This window comes from Sarcophilus harrisii, chromosome 2, assembly GCF_902635505.1.
Source record: "Sarcophilus harrisii chromosome 2, mSarHar1.11, whole genome shotgun sequence".
Lineage (NCBI taxonomy): Eukaryota > Metazoa > Chordata > Mammalia > Dasyuromorphia > Dasyuridae > Sarcophilus > Sarcophilus harrisii.
This window is the reverse complement of record NC_045427.1, coordinates 245,283,863-245,297,404: the sequence shown is the minus strand read 5'-3', so window position 1 is coordinate 245,297,404 and position 13,542 is coordinate 245,283,863. Positions and strand designations below refer to the sequence as shown.

Sequence of the window (13,542 nt, the reverse complement as noted above, 5' to 3'; positions counted from 1 at the left end):
AAAGTCCTCAAGACAAAAATAGTGAACCTTAATTGTTAGAATTTTCTGGCCTCAGAGAGAGATGGTGATATATTTTGGAATAAGAGAATCTCTTTGGCACACCTCAAAAAAAATTACATGTTGAAACTGATCTGTGATTTTTATAAGGCTGATCCTGCCTAGAATGTTGTACTTTCTATCTCTGTGATTTTTTTTTTAAGGACACGTGGCATTTGATATTTGAACAATGATCAGGTATTGAATGAGTTGTGATTTATCCACATAGATGAAAAACTGAAATATTAATAATTAGAATGAAATAAAAGCAAGTGTTAATCTAGAAAAATGTTTTAGTATTTTTTTCCTGCTTTTGCCATTTTATATGTTCTTATTTCTTAGGATCATACATGTATCTAGAAGGCAAGGCACTAAAAATGAACCATTTGGTGATTCTCCAACTTTTTGGTCTTGAAATCTCTGTATGTTCTGAAAAATTATTGAGAACATCCCAAAAAGGAGCTTTTATTTATGTGAGTTATGCCTATCAATATATATTTTAAACTAAAATGTCTTCATATTATCATGAAAATAATTTTGACAGAGCAGATCCCTTAAAAGGGATCTAAAGACTCCAGGGATTCCCAGACAACACTTTGAGAATTGTTAATATAGTCCAATCGACTCCATTTGAAAGCATGCACTGTTTTTGATTTTATTTGTTTTCCCACACTACTTTCTGACACATAGTAGGTACTTAATAAATGCTTGTTGACTTTTTTTTTTTTTTTTTTTTTTGCTGCTGAGGCAATTGGGGTTAAGTGACTTGCCCAGTGTTTCACAGCTAGAAAGTTAAGTGTCTGAGGCTAGATTTGAACTCAGGTCCTCCTGACTTCAGGACTGGTGCTCTATCCACTGCGCTACCTAGCTGAATCTAGTGCTTGTTGACTTGAAAAGAAAATCTGAAACCAGAGAGCTTGTTATCTTCCTAGGTACAGAAAGATAGTTAATAGCCAAGACAAGATTTAAACATAGGTCTTCTTATTTCAAAAACCAGTATCTCATTCAAAAACTATCTTATGTTTCTGGTCCTTGTATCTCATTTGTTCACTTCTCCATTTCATGTGTATTCACTTGAGTATAAGTATAATAGACTGTTTAGATGTTTAGATGTTAAGATATTATTGAACTAGATGTTTAAAATGTCTGTTTATAAATTGTGGTACTATCATCTCCTGTATCTTCGCCTTCACCCTTTCAATGAAACATCCCCTATAATTAAAAAGAAGAGGAAAAAAAGAAAAAGGAAAAAAATCACAAAATTGATTAAAACACTAAAAATATACATTATATTTGATTTTCCACATTCCCAACTTTATAAAGGGATTGGGATGGAGAAGGGAGCAGATATGGGGATGGAGGAAAGAAAAACGTTTCCTTATATCTCTTCTTTGGTAAAAAGCTTGTTCTCTTATGACTTTGCCACTTTTTTTTCACTTGTTTTATGGTAGTTGTTCATTCCATTTACATTTTCATAGTAATTGTACGTGCTGTTTTCCTGGCTTTGTTTAATTCATTTTCTCTAAGTCTTTCCATCCATCTCGGTTCATCATGTCTGTTATTTCTCTTAGCACAGTAATATTTCCCTATACCATAATTTGTTTATCCATTCCCCAGTTAATGAATATCAACTTTTGTAGTTCTTTACTGCTATGAAAATGCTATTATTAAGTGTTTTGGTGGAAGTGGAGACTTTTTTGTTTGTTTGTTAATGACCTCTTTGGAGCAAGTGCATGTAAGTAGAAACTCTGGATCTAAGGGTATGGGCATTTTAAACAATTCCAAATCATTTTCCAAAATGCTTTTCCATAGTTCCACCAACAATGCATTAGTGTTGTCTTTCTACAACCTCCAACATTGATTATTTTCATCTTTTGTCATTTTTTGCCAATTTGTTGGATATGAAGTAAAACCTTAGAGTCTCTTAATAGTGATATGGGACTTTTTTTTTTTTTTGCCTAGTTGTTAATAGTTTTCAATTCTTTTGAGAACTATTTGTTCATATCTCATAACCACTTATCTACTGTGGAATAGCTTTTGGTTTTATATAGTTCTATTTATCATTTATATACCTTATATACTAAACCTTTCTTAGAGATAGTTGATTATAAAAATTTGTTCCCAGTTGATGGCTTTTAGTGCTCTTTCTCTGTCTCTGTGTCTGTGTCTCTGTCTCTCTCATAAGATGATTGGGGTTAAGTGACTTGTCCAGGGTTACACAGCTAGTAAGTGTCAATGTCTTAAGGTCGGATTTGAATTCAGATCCTTCTGACTCCAGGGCCAATGCTCTATCCATTGTATCATGCCCTCTTAGCTATCTGTATTAAGAATTTTCTTTAAGTGAATTATTTTATTTATATCTTTGATAAGATGATTGTAGCATTAGTAGCATACTAAAAAGGAGTATAATACTGTTTCTGTAAAGATTTGATTAAACATTTATCAAATACTTTTTGCATATAAGGCCTCATGCTAATTACTCTGAAGAATATGAAGAAATCACAAGATATGGTAATTGATCCATTTCAAGGGACCTATACAGTTTAGTTAAGGAGATAAAACATATATGAAAAGCTAAATAATGAAAGATGTAGGAACCCTATAGATAACAAACTCTATATTTGGTCTCATGAATTTCTGGGGTTAAAAAAGTGTTATCTGGTGTCAACCTTCCAGTGATAAGCCCTTTCAAATTCAGGCTGGCCTCCTAGCAAAATGAATTAAGTAATGTGGAACAGACAGCCATACATAAAATGTTAATTGTCAAATGAATGTTGTAAATAATAAATGGCATAGGAGTTTAAAGGAAGGAAAATTCACAATGAACTGGAATGGTTTGGGAAAGATTAAGTAGGGTGGTCTTAAAATGGACCTTTAAGAATGGATAGGATTACAAAAAAGGTAACATAATAAGCAAATTAAAGGAGCATAAAAAAACACTTGTCTATCAACAATCATATAAAAATGCTCTAAATCATTAATAATTAGACAAATGCAAATTAAACAACTCTGAGGTCCTATTTCACACCCATAAGATTGCCTAAATTGGCAAAGTAAATAAATTTTTAAAAAGAGGGGCAGTGGGAAAACAGATATTTTAATGTACTGTGAACTTGTCTAACCATTCTAGAAAGCAATTTGCAACTATACCCAAAAAACCATCCAACTGTGCATACTCTTTGACCTAGCAATATTTCTACTAGGTCTATATCCCAAAGAGATCAAATAAAGAACAAAAAGAACCTATAGTACAAAAATATTTATGGCAGCTCTTTTTTTGATAGTAAAGAATTGGAAACTGAGGGGATGCTTATCAATTGGGGAATAGCTGACGAAGACATGATATAGGAATGTGATAGAATACCTTAATACTGTAAGAAATTATGAGTAGAGTGGTTTTAGAAAAACTTGGAAAGACTTGTGAGGTGAGCAGGATTACTTTATATAATGTATATATGTACACAATAACAAGAATATTATAAAGATAATCAACTCTGAAAGACTTAAATACTTTGATAATCACAATCACCAAACACAAAGCCAAAAGAATTATCAGGAAAGATGCTGTCCACCTCCAGATATAAAAGTGATAGATTTAGAAGACAGCTTAAAACCCTTTTTTTTCACTTTCTTTTTTGCTTTTCCCCTTTTTCTTGGTGAGAGGGAGAAGGAAAGAATTTGCAATTGAAAATAACATTGAATTAAAATAAAAAATAAGTAGAATTTGTGTAAATGTAGATGAAGAAGAAGGGCATCCTAGGCAAAAGAAATAATTAGCAGGGTTATGTTTGGGGGAAGACAATAGAATAGAAGTTTCATACAGCTGGGCTACCTTCTATATATACATTGACTTTATTCAAGATTCCTTGAAAGGTCTAAAACAGAAATAACTTTGTCATTAATGGGCATCAGGCAAGGCATAAAACAGGGAGTTGTAGCTTTGTCAAAGCTGTTTGTCACCATGATAGAGGAGATATTTCAGAGAGTCCAAGGTAAAGATGGTAGATGGTGAGGTCATTCAAATATACTTTTTTTGTAAATTACATTTTGCTAGTTAGATAGATGAATAATTAATTATGTAATCAACATTGAGATTTCATTGCAGCATTCTTTCTATTCTTCCTTAATTGATTATCCCACTCACTACAGAATTTGTTCCAAAACTTCTTTTCTCTCTTGAAGCATACTACAGCACCCCCTGTCCTCATCCTTCCAGGAGAGGGTCTCCCTTGATACTTAAACCAAAACCAGAAGTTATTTTTTCCTTTTTCTTCAATTCATACCTTTTTAACATTATCCACTATTTCGTCCTTTGCTCCATTCTCTGATGAAGCGGTCCTCTACATGAACCCTTGATAGCATCCCTCTCCTATCTCTTTTAGTAGATTGCTTCATTGTCATCTTTTTTCTCTCTCTAGTCTCCAGTCTTTTCTATCTACTGGTTCCTTTCCTGTTGCTTACAAACACATCATGTCTGCTCTCTCCTATCAAGCCTCTCACTAAATATTTCCGCCAACCCCCTTTAGCAAATGTTCTGTATCACTTCTTCTTCAGCTAAATTGCTTGAAAATATTGTCTGTTGCTTCCACTTCTGTTCTCTCACCATCTCCTAAACTTTCTGTATTCTGGTTTCCAACTTAATTATGCAACTGAAATTGCTCTCTACAGACTTACCAAGAACTTCCTTCTTGTTAGATCTAATTAACTTTTCTTAATCTTGATAGTTTGTGATCTTCCTGCAACATTTGACAATATTGATCACCCCTTCCTCTTGGATTCTGTTAGTTATGTCCTGAGTACTGAGAATAATGAATCTTATGAAGTAGTCTCAGTATTTGAATTTTCACTGCATATTTCCACTAGGCTGGGACCTGTGACCATGTTTTATATGATTATAACTTCAAACAATGTATATATTCAAATGCATGCAACCACTTCATGAAATTTACTAGTCATATTAATTGGGACCTAATTGTATGTACTCTCTGAATTTTCAGAATTTTTCTCTTTTACCTGATTCACCACACCTCTTCTCATTCTCCTTTGATGGATTTTTCTTTATCATATTTAAGACACTAACTATGGGACTTTTACTCTTTCCTTTCTACTTTTTCACTTGGCGAAATCATTGACTCCCATTGATTCATTTGACATTTCTATGCAAATGACTCTTGAAGCTATATACCCAGGTTTAGTCTTAAGCTCAAGACTCAGTTGCTTTTTGGATGCTTCAGAATTGCCTATGGTGGTCATTCATTTAAGCATCAAAGAGCAGCAGAAATTCCACATGTATGTTTATATGCAGGTAATCAGGAACTTATGTCAATGAGTGAGCTTTTAGAGCTAATTAAGTTCTGTGGACAATTTCAATGCAGTTTAAAAAAAAAAACAGATAAACTTGCATGGGGGCAGTGGGAATGTGTGAGAAGTTAGGATATTATTTCCATTTATAGTTCTCTATTTCTCCCTATAGCTCCCTACTGGTTATAGATCCAGTTTGAAGCATTTAGAAGAGAATTCAGTAGCTTAACATAACTATTATTAAAATTTGATTCAAGGCTGTTACATAAATCTTAACAGAATATAAGATATTTGTAGATTACTCATTTAGATATTTTATATTTTACTACCCTTAAAATTCTGCTGGCAAAATGACCACGCTGAAGCTAATCTTCTTATTGGTAAATAATTTCTCAGACACAAACTATTTCAGATACTCTGCCACCAGCTGACTCCAATGCAATGGGACCCAAGATTTCCAGACCTTTTGAATTCACAAGGTTACTTCCAAGTCTGGACATAAACATTTTGGAATGCTCTTTTACTTAAGATTGGGGAATAATAGGCATAAAAAGAGCAAAGACAATAAGAGGGACAGGTATAAGCTTAATCAGGACATATGTTCATGGAGACTATATAGAAAAAGGAACAGTTGCCTTTCTCCTACCTAACTAGAGGAAACAACTTGAGATATAGTCTTAACATGATTTAGAGATAGAAAGGAAAAGAGAGAGGGCCAATCCCTTTTGAATATTTATTGAGACATTGACTCCTCTCTCTCAGCATCCAATTAGAAGACCTTTTATCATATCACAGTGCATATCCTTCAACTTTGAGTCATACATGACTAAAAGTCACCTTTAAAATACCTACATGGTCCACTAGAACCAGTAAGAACAACTCAGTGTGTTCTCTGGGATTCCCTTGTTACATATGTATCTTCTGTATACCTATAAGTGTACATGTTGTGACCCCATTAGAATGTAAGTTCTCTGAGGGCAGAGACTATTCTCTCTCTCTCTCTCTCTCTCTCTCTCTCTCTCTCTCTCTCTCTCTCTCTTTATTTAATAGCCTTTTATTTACAGGTTATATGTATGAGTAACTTTACAGCATTAACAATTGCCAAACCTCTTGTTCCAATTTTTCACCTCTTACCCCCAGATGCCAGGATGACCAGTAGATGTTAAATATATTAAAATATAAATTAGATACACAATAAGTATACACGACCAAACTGTTATTTTGCTGTACAAAAAGAATCAGACTCTGAAATACTGTACAATTAGCTTGGAAAGGAAATCAAAAATGCAGGTGGGCATAAATATAGGGATTGGGAATTCAATGTAATGGTTTTTAGTCATCACCCAGAGTTCTTTCTCTGGGTGTAGCTGGTTCAGTTCATTACTGCTCCATTGGAAATGATTTGGTTGATCTCCTTGCTGAGGATGGCCAGGTCCATTAGAACTGGTCATCATATAGTATTGTTGTTGAAGTATATAATGATCTCCTGGTCCTGCTCATTTTACTCAGCATCAGTTTGTGTAAGTGGGCAGAGACTATTCTCATTCTGCCTTTGAATTACCAATACTTGACACAGGATCAGGCATAAAGTAGGTCCTTAATAAACTATTAACCAAGCCCAGGAATATTGTAGAGCCTCCAAATAGTCTATTATTACTGAAAAACTTAACCTGATCTTCTAAACATGAAAGACCATGTGAATTAATATCTTTTGTACAGATTATGACATGCAATTGGAGGGATAACTTCAGTATATTTATTTAAAATCAACAGCAAAAAATGAATAGCAAATTAGTTTCAGAATTAAACAGAAGGAAGAGAGTAGGCTGGATTGCTTTTTAGGAAATTTCGAAGTTCCTTTAATGATGCTAAAAATTCTCCCAGAAACAAAGGCCCAACTTTTTAATATCAATATTCCATATTATTTGTGTCCTATGACTATGCTACATGGAATATAAAAGTCTTTGAAGAAATAAAAATGAACATCACATAGAAGGTGATGAAGAAAACTCATGAAAGGTATGAGTAGATTGAAACATTCATTGAAGAACTTTGAAGAACAGGAATTTAAAATGTCATGACAGCATGGCATAATGGATAGAGTGTTAGCTTTGGAGTCAGAAAGACTTTATTTAGTTCAAATCTTACCTCAAATATTTGATGCCAGCCAAGTTCCTTAATTTTTATGAGCTTCACTTTCTGCATTTGGAAAATTTAGGAGTTTAACTTGATGACTTCTGAAACTCTATTTCAACTCTAAATCAGTGATCATGAGGGCAATGTATAGTAGGGAAAGAAGACAGGCTACTATATCGGTATCTTCTCTGTGTCAGAAACAGCTAAGGAAGGTCTTCACAACACTGGGTGGACCTTCTTTGGACAAGTATGAGAGTTGCTAAGGTTAGATATTATCATATCACCTCACTAATTAATAAATTCCATAGCTTCCTATTTACCTTCAGGATAAAACATAAATTCCTTGTTGGCATTTAAAGCTCTTCATAAACTGTTTCCTTTCTATCTTTTCAGTTTTCTTACACAGTAAATGATCCAACTACACTGACTTACTTTAATTCCTTTCACAAAAGGTTCCATCTTTTGGTTATGTACCTTGTCCTGCTGTTCCTCATGTCTAGAATACTTTTACCCCTCATGTATGCCTCCTATTTCCTGGCTTCTTTCAAGATTCAACTCAAATTCCACCTTCTCAGAAAGTCCTAATCCTCCTAGATGTTTTTGCCTTTCTCTATCAGACTATTTATATCTATTTTATCTATATTTATATCTATATGTTTTGTTTGTACCTCGTAATTTACCTGTCTCTGCTGTTAGAATGAGATTCTTGAAAATAAGGGCTCTTTTTGCTTTCTTAATGTCCTTGTTCCTTAGCACATTGCCTTGTATATAGTTTTGTTTGTTGACTTAGTGACTGACAGAATAGATGGACATAGATAGGTTATGATCTGCATTGCATCATTAGAGGGAATTTACAGATTGATGAAATCCAAGATTCATCTGAGTATCCAGAAATGTTTTCTGTTAGATTGAAACGGGGGATAAGATAAATAGGCTTCTTCAAAAACCTGACCACTATTTACAATAATATCTAAGAAAATATGTTCAGGTTGCCAAAAACCTGACTTAGAAATTTTTTGAAATACATCCCATTTGTAGAAAGAAAACGACATACTATCTTGTGGTATAGTGCTTAGAGAACTAGATTGAAATTACAATTGAAAGAGAGTTCATATCCTGCCTTTAATCTTACTAGTTACATGACCATGAGCAAATCACATCTCTGAATCTATTTCCTCATCTATAAAATGAATAAGATAATTCTCAAATTATACTTCCATTGCAACAGTTTATTTTTAGTTTTATATTAGCTAAGATATGTAAATCTTAAAGTGCTATATAAATACCCACTATATTTTGTGGACTAACCTCTAAGGTTTATCAATACCAAATCTATTGCAAAGCTGCCTCAATGAAATTCTCCAATGCATCCTCACTGTGGAAAGAGATTTTAAAACCTTCATTAATGAAAATGTAGAATTTGCCTCTGATAACTTTTTAAGAGAATGAAATTGTGCTTTTGTATGAAGACCAAAACATTATTTGCAGAGTATGAAAATATTTACAGCTGGGTTTCACAGATGATTGTGTTATATGTTCTCACATTTATAGTGACTATTTAAAGTTTTATATAAAATATTTAATCCAGTCCAAAGTGAAAGAATGCTATTTGAAGTTACTTAGTATAGTCTAGAGTCATTCAGGTCTGTGTGATTTGTAAAAGTATTGTTTCTACCTGAAATTTTCCTCTTAATTTGTTTTACAAAATCTTGAGGCTCAATTTTGTTTTGTTTTTTCCAAAGCAGCACTATTTTAAGATTAACTTTTGAAAATCAATTTTATCAATATTTTAAATTTGTTTTATCTAAGTAATATGAATTTTCCACAAAGAACTGCTCAAGACTGAAATGTAGTTTTGATCAGAGACAGTTTTAAATTAGTATAGCCGCCCTTGTGCCTTACAAATAACTCCCACAATTTAAGATTTTCATTTTTCTTTGTTAGCTTTTATCAGCCTTAAAATAGCTCATTCACTAAGCTTTTTGTTCTCCTTAATGATCTAGTAAATTTCAGTCTTGCCTAGAAACAATTCTTGGTTCACTACCTAAATGACTTAAATCTGGGGCCAAATTTTCCTGAAACAATATAGTCAAACTTATCCACTTAAGATTTTTTTTTTTTTTTGGCTGCCCAGAATCTTAAACCAATATTTAAAAGAATTTAATTTTTATCGTCCCAGCAACTATTCCAGAATTAGTTGGTTTCTATGTTCAGTGACTCTATAAAATAACACTTCTGCTTATGATAAAAGACTTATACAAAATAGCATACATTCACACTTTTTTTTAAAACAATTATATTTTAAACACTGTGCATTTTTAAATTGCAAAATAATCACAATTACTGTTCCAAACAAAATGCTTCTGTGATATTTGAATTTTTCAGATTTTTACAATTCTGGTGCTTAATTATAGTGCTTCACTGAAGGTTGCCTTGAGATAGCACTTTAAGATTACAGTGTTTTACATACATTTATCTTATTTGATCCAGTGTAGCACAAACTGTGGTAGGTGTTAACAAAATATCCAGCATGCACTTATAAAATGTCTACTGTGTGCTAGGTACTAGGGATACAAAGAAATAAATGTAACGGTCCTTTCCTCCAAGGAACTTACATTCAGTGGGAGAAATGTTGCACGCATGAAAAAATATACAAAGTAAATATGAAGTCTTTTTGGAAAGGAAACACTAGATGCTAGGGAGAACCAGAAAAAAGTCTTGGGGGTATTGGGGTAGGTTATTGAATTAAAAAAAAAAACTTTATTTTTTTTTAACAAATAGTTATTTTATTTTTTCCAGTTTCATTTTAAAGTAGTTTTCAACTTTTTTTTTCCCCTGAGGCAATTGGGATTAAGTGACTTGCCCAGAGTCACACAGCTAGGAATGTTAAGTGGCTGAGACCAGATTTGAACTCAGGTCCTCCTAACTTCAGGGCTAATGCTCTATCCACTGCACCACCTTTCAACATTGATTTTTAATAAAATTTTGAGTTCTGAATTTTTCTTCCATCTAACTTACATATGTACATTCATGTTAAATATATTTCCACATTAATCATGTGCAAGAAGAAATACAAAAAAAAAAAAAAAAGGAAAATCCCCAAAGAACAAAATAAAACAAAAATTAATATGCTTTGATCTGTATTCAGACTCCACTTTCTTTCTCTGGATATGGATAGTACTTTGCAACATGAATCTCTTGGAATTGTCTTGGATCACTTTATTGCTGAGAAGAGTTAAGTAAATCATAGTTGATCATCACACAATATTGCTGTCACTATATACAATGTTCTCCTGGTTCTTGCTCACTTCACTGAGCATCAGTTCATGTAAGTCTCTCCAAGTTTTTCTGAAATCTGCCTGGCTTGAGCTATTTGGCTAAAAGGTAAGGATGATAAAGGGTACATTCTGGGCATGGGAGGTGTTTAGTACAAAGGCTTGCATTTAGAAGATAATGTGTTTATGTGTAAGAAATAACAAAAAACAGTTTGGCTGCACTAAAAGACTACAGCTAGCCTTTGGAGTTTCAAAGGTGTGTCTACTCACCTAGGTACCTATTCTTGAAAGAATGTAAAATAAATCTTTCCTACATTCAAAAAAGAAGAGTATAGCTAAAGTGAATAATGTATGATTCACTTTGAAAAATAGTTTGGAATGAGATTATAAAGGGCTTTAAATGGAAAAAAAAAAGAAGAGTTTGTAGAGATAATTTTTTGAGGTAATAGCCATTAGACTGTATTGAGTAGTAAAATACCCAAATCTGTGTTTTAGGAATATCACTTTGATAACTATGTGGAGAACAAATTGAAGAGGGGAGAAACGAGGTAGCGAGATCAATGAAGAGGCTATGGCAAAAATCTGGAAAAGAGGTGATGCTGACCTGAACTAGAGTGGTAGCTATGTGTAAAGAGAAGACAGTTATGAAAGCTGTGTAGGTACAATCAAGAAGGCTCGACATCTAGTTGGATAAGTAGGGCGAGGGTGCTTGGGAAGGAAAACATGACTTTAAAAGGTTGTGAACTTGGATGACTGGAAAGATGCTTTTGTCCTTGAAAGAAATAGGAAAATTCAGAAGAGGAGTAAGTGCGTTTGAAGAAAAGATAGTGAATTGTTTTGGACAGGTTAAGTTTGATCTGCTATTCATATATATGCATTTCTGTATATGTGTGTGTGTGTGTGTGTGTGTGTGTATTCTGTATGCATATGGGTCTGCAAACATTAAAGAATTCTATAAATACAAAAAAAAAGTTTGAGATGCCAGTAGAACATAATAGTTGAATTTGTTCTATAGGTAGTTGGAGATGCATTACTGGAGCTCAGAAGACAGTTAAAGATCAATTATATATTAGATTGTGAGATCTTTTAGAATAGGACTATATTTGTATCCCAAGTGCTTAGAACAGTGCTTTGCTCATAGTAAGTTCTAAATAATTCTTTTCTTTCATTCATCTATACCTCTGGGAGTAATCTATATCAAAATGATGAATGAATCTAGGAGAACTTAATAAGGTTTCCAACTGGGAAAATATATATAAAGAAAAGGCTTAAGAGCCTTGGGATATATCCCTAGTTAGGGGATAGGATATGATCCTGGAAAGGAGACTTAGATGGAACAGTTGCATAGATAGAAGAACCAAGAAAAAGCCATGCTAAGAAAACCAAAAGAAATAATATTGAAGAAAAGGAAATCTCTCAGCAGTACCAAATGTTGCAAATCTCTCAACAATGTCAAATGTTGCAGATAAGTCAGGAAGACTAAAGATTGAGAAAAGGTCACTGGATTTGAGTTCTTGTGATACTTTTTTTTAAAAAAGCACTACCCTGGAGACACTAAATCATCTGGGAATCAGTCTGGCTTAGATTAGAGAAGCTCATCACCAGAAGGTCACCACAAGGAAAAAAATTCTGCCACTTGCTCATTGCCTTCTCACTCTAATCAAATCACATAATTTTCAAAGTATCTAAATAATCTAAATGGCATTTTCCTCCTTGATCATCTAATTTACAGTGTAGATTTACTATACTCTAGCTTATTCTTACCTATTTTTACTATATCCTCAAGTTCTTTTATACCGCCCCTAATTCCCTCTAGGTAAAGGATATTGCCTCTTACTCTATTGAAAAAAATGAGTCCATTCATCATGAAATTCCACTCTCCCCCATTATTCATCATATTCCATCTTCTCTTCTTTTGTTCATCTTTGGGAAAGCTAAACATCTCTACTTGTGCTTCCAGTCTTCTGTGAGAGCTTGCTCCTTCCAGCATTTCTCCTTTCAAAAACTAATCTCTTTACTTGTGCCCTTGATCCTATCTCTTCCAGTCTCTTCTTCTCCCACCATTCTTTCTGTTGCATACTTTTCAACCATTCCCTTTTTATTTATTTATTTCTGATTGCCTACAAACATTCACAGGTCTCCTTCATCTTAAAAAAAACAAACAAATACCCTACACTTGACCCCTTCTTAGTCTTTTGCTATCTTTTTGTATTTCATCTCCCTTTTATAGCCAAAATTCTAGAAGTTTTCTCTTCTTGTTGCCTCTACTTACTTATTTCCCCCGTGAAGCTTTATTTATTTGCTTTAAAAATAAAAATTAGGGGGCAACTAGTTGGTGCAATGGATAGAACACCGGCCCTGAAGTCAGGAAGACTTTAGTTCAAATCTGGTCTCAGACACTCAACACTTCCTAGCTGTGTGACCCTGGGCAAGTCACTTAACCCCATTTGCCTCAGCAAAAATGATGATGATAATAATAATAATTATTATTATTATTAACATTTACATGAGATTTTGAAGTTTGCATAGTACTTACTAGCTGTTGCTGCTTTGCTAAATGATAACAATAGCTTAAAGCTTAAAAGCATTTAGTGCTTTAAAGTTCTCAAAACACAGACATTATTTCATTAGAGCAGATGGCTTTTTCTCAATCCTTGTCGTAGACATCCTACACAGTCATTCTACATAGCCTCTATATATTCTGTCTTCACTTAGCTTTTTACAATGTTGCTTTCTTTTTGTGGCACTGCTTCTTCTTAGCCTTCTCAGCTTTTTCATCATCCTTTTTCTGTCC

At 33.5% G+C, this 13,542-nt stretch overlaps 1 protein-coding gene across 10 annotated transcripts in view; it reads left to right on the top strand.

The window, feature by feature from the left end:
- The window catches only part of ZBTB46 (zinc finger and BTB domain containing 46), a 159,449-nt gene that overhangs the window by 62,544 nt on the left and 83,363 nt on the right, over positions 1 to 13,542 (top strand). The gene's annotated exons all lie outside the window — the stretch shown is intronic.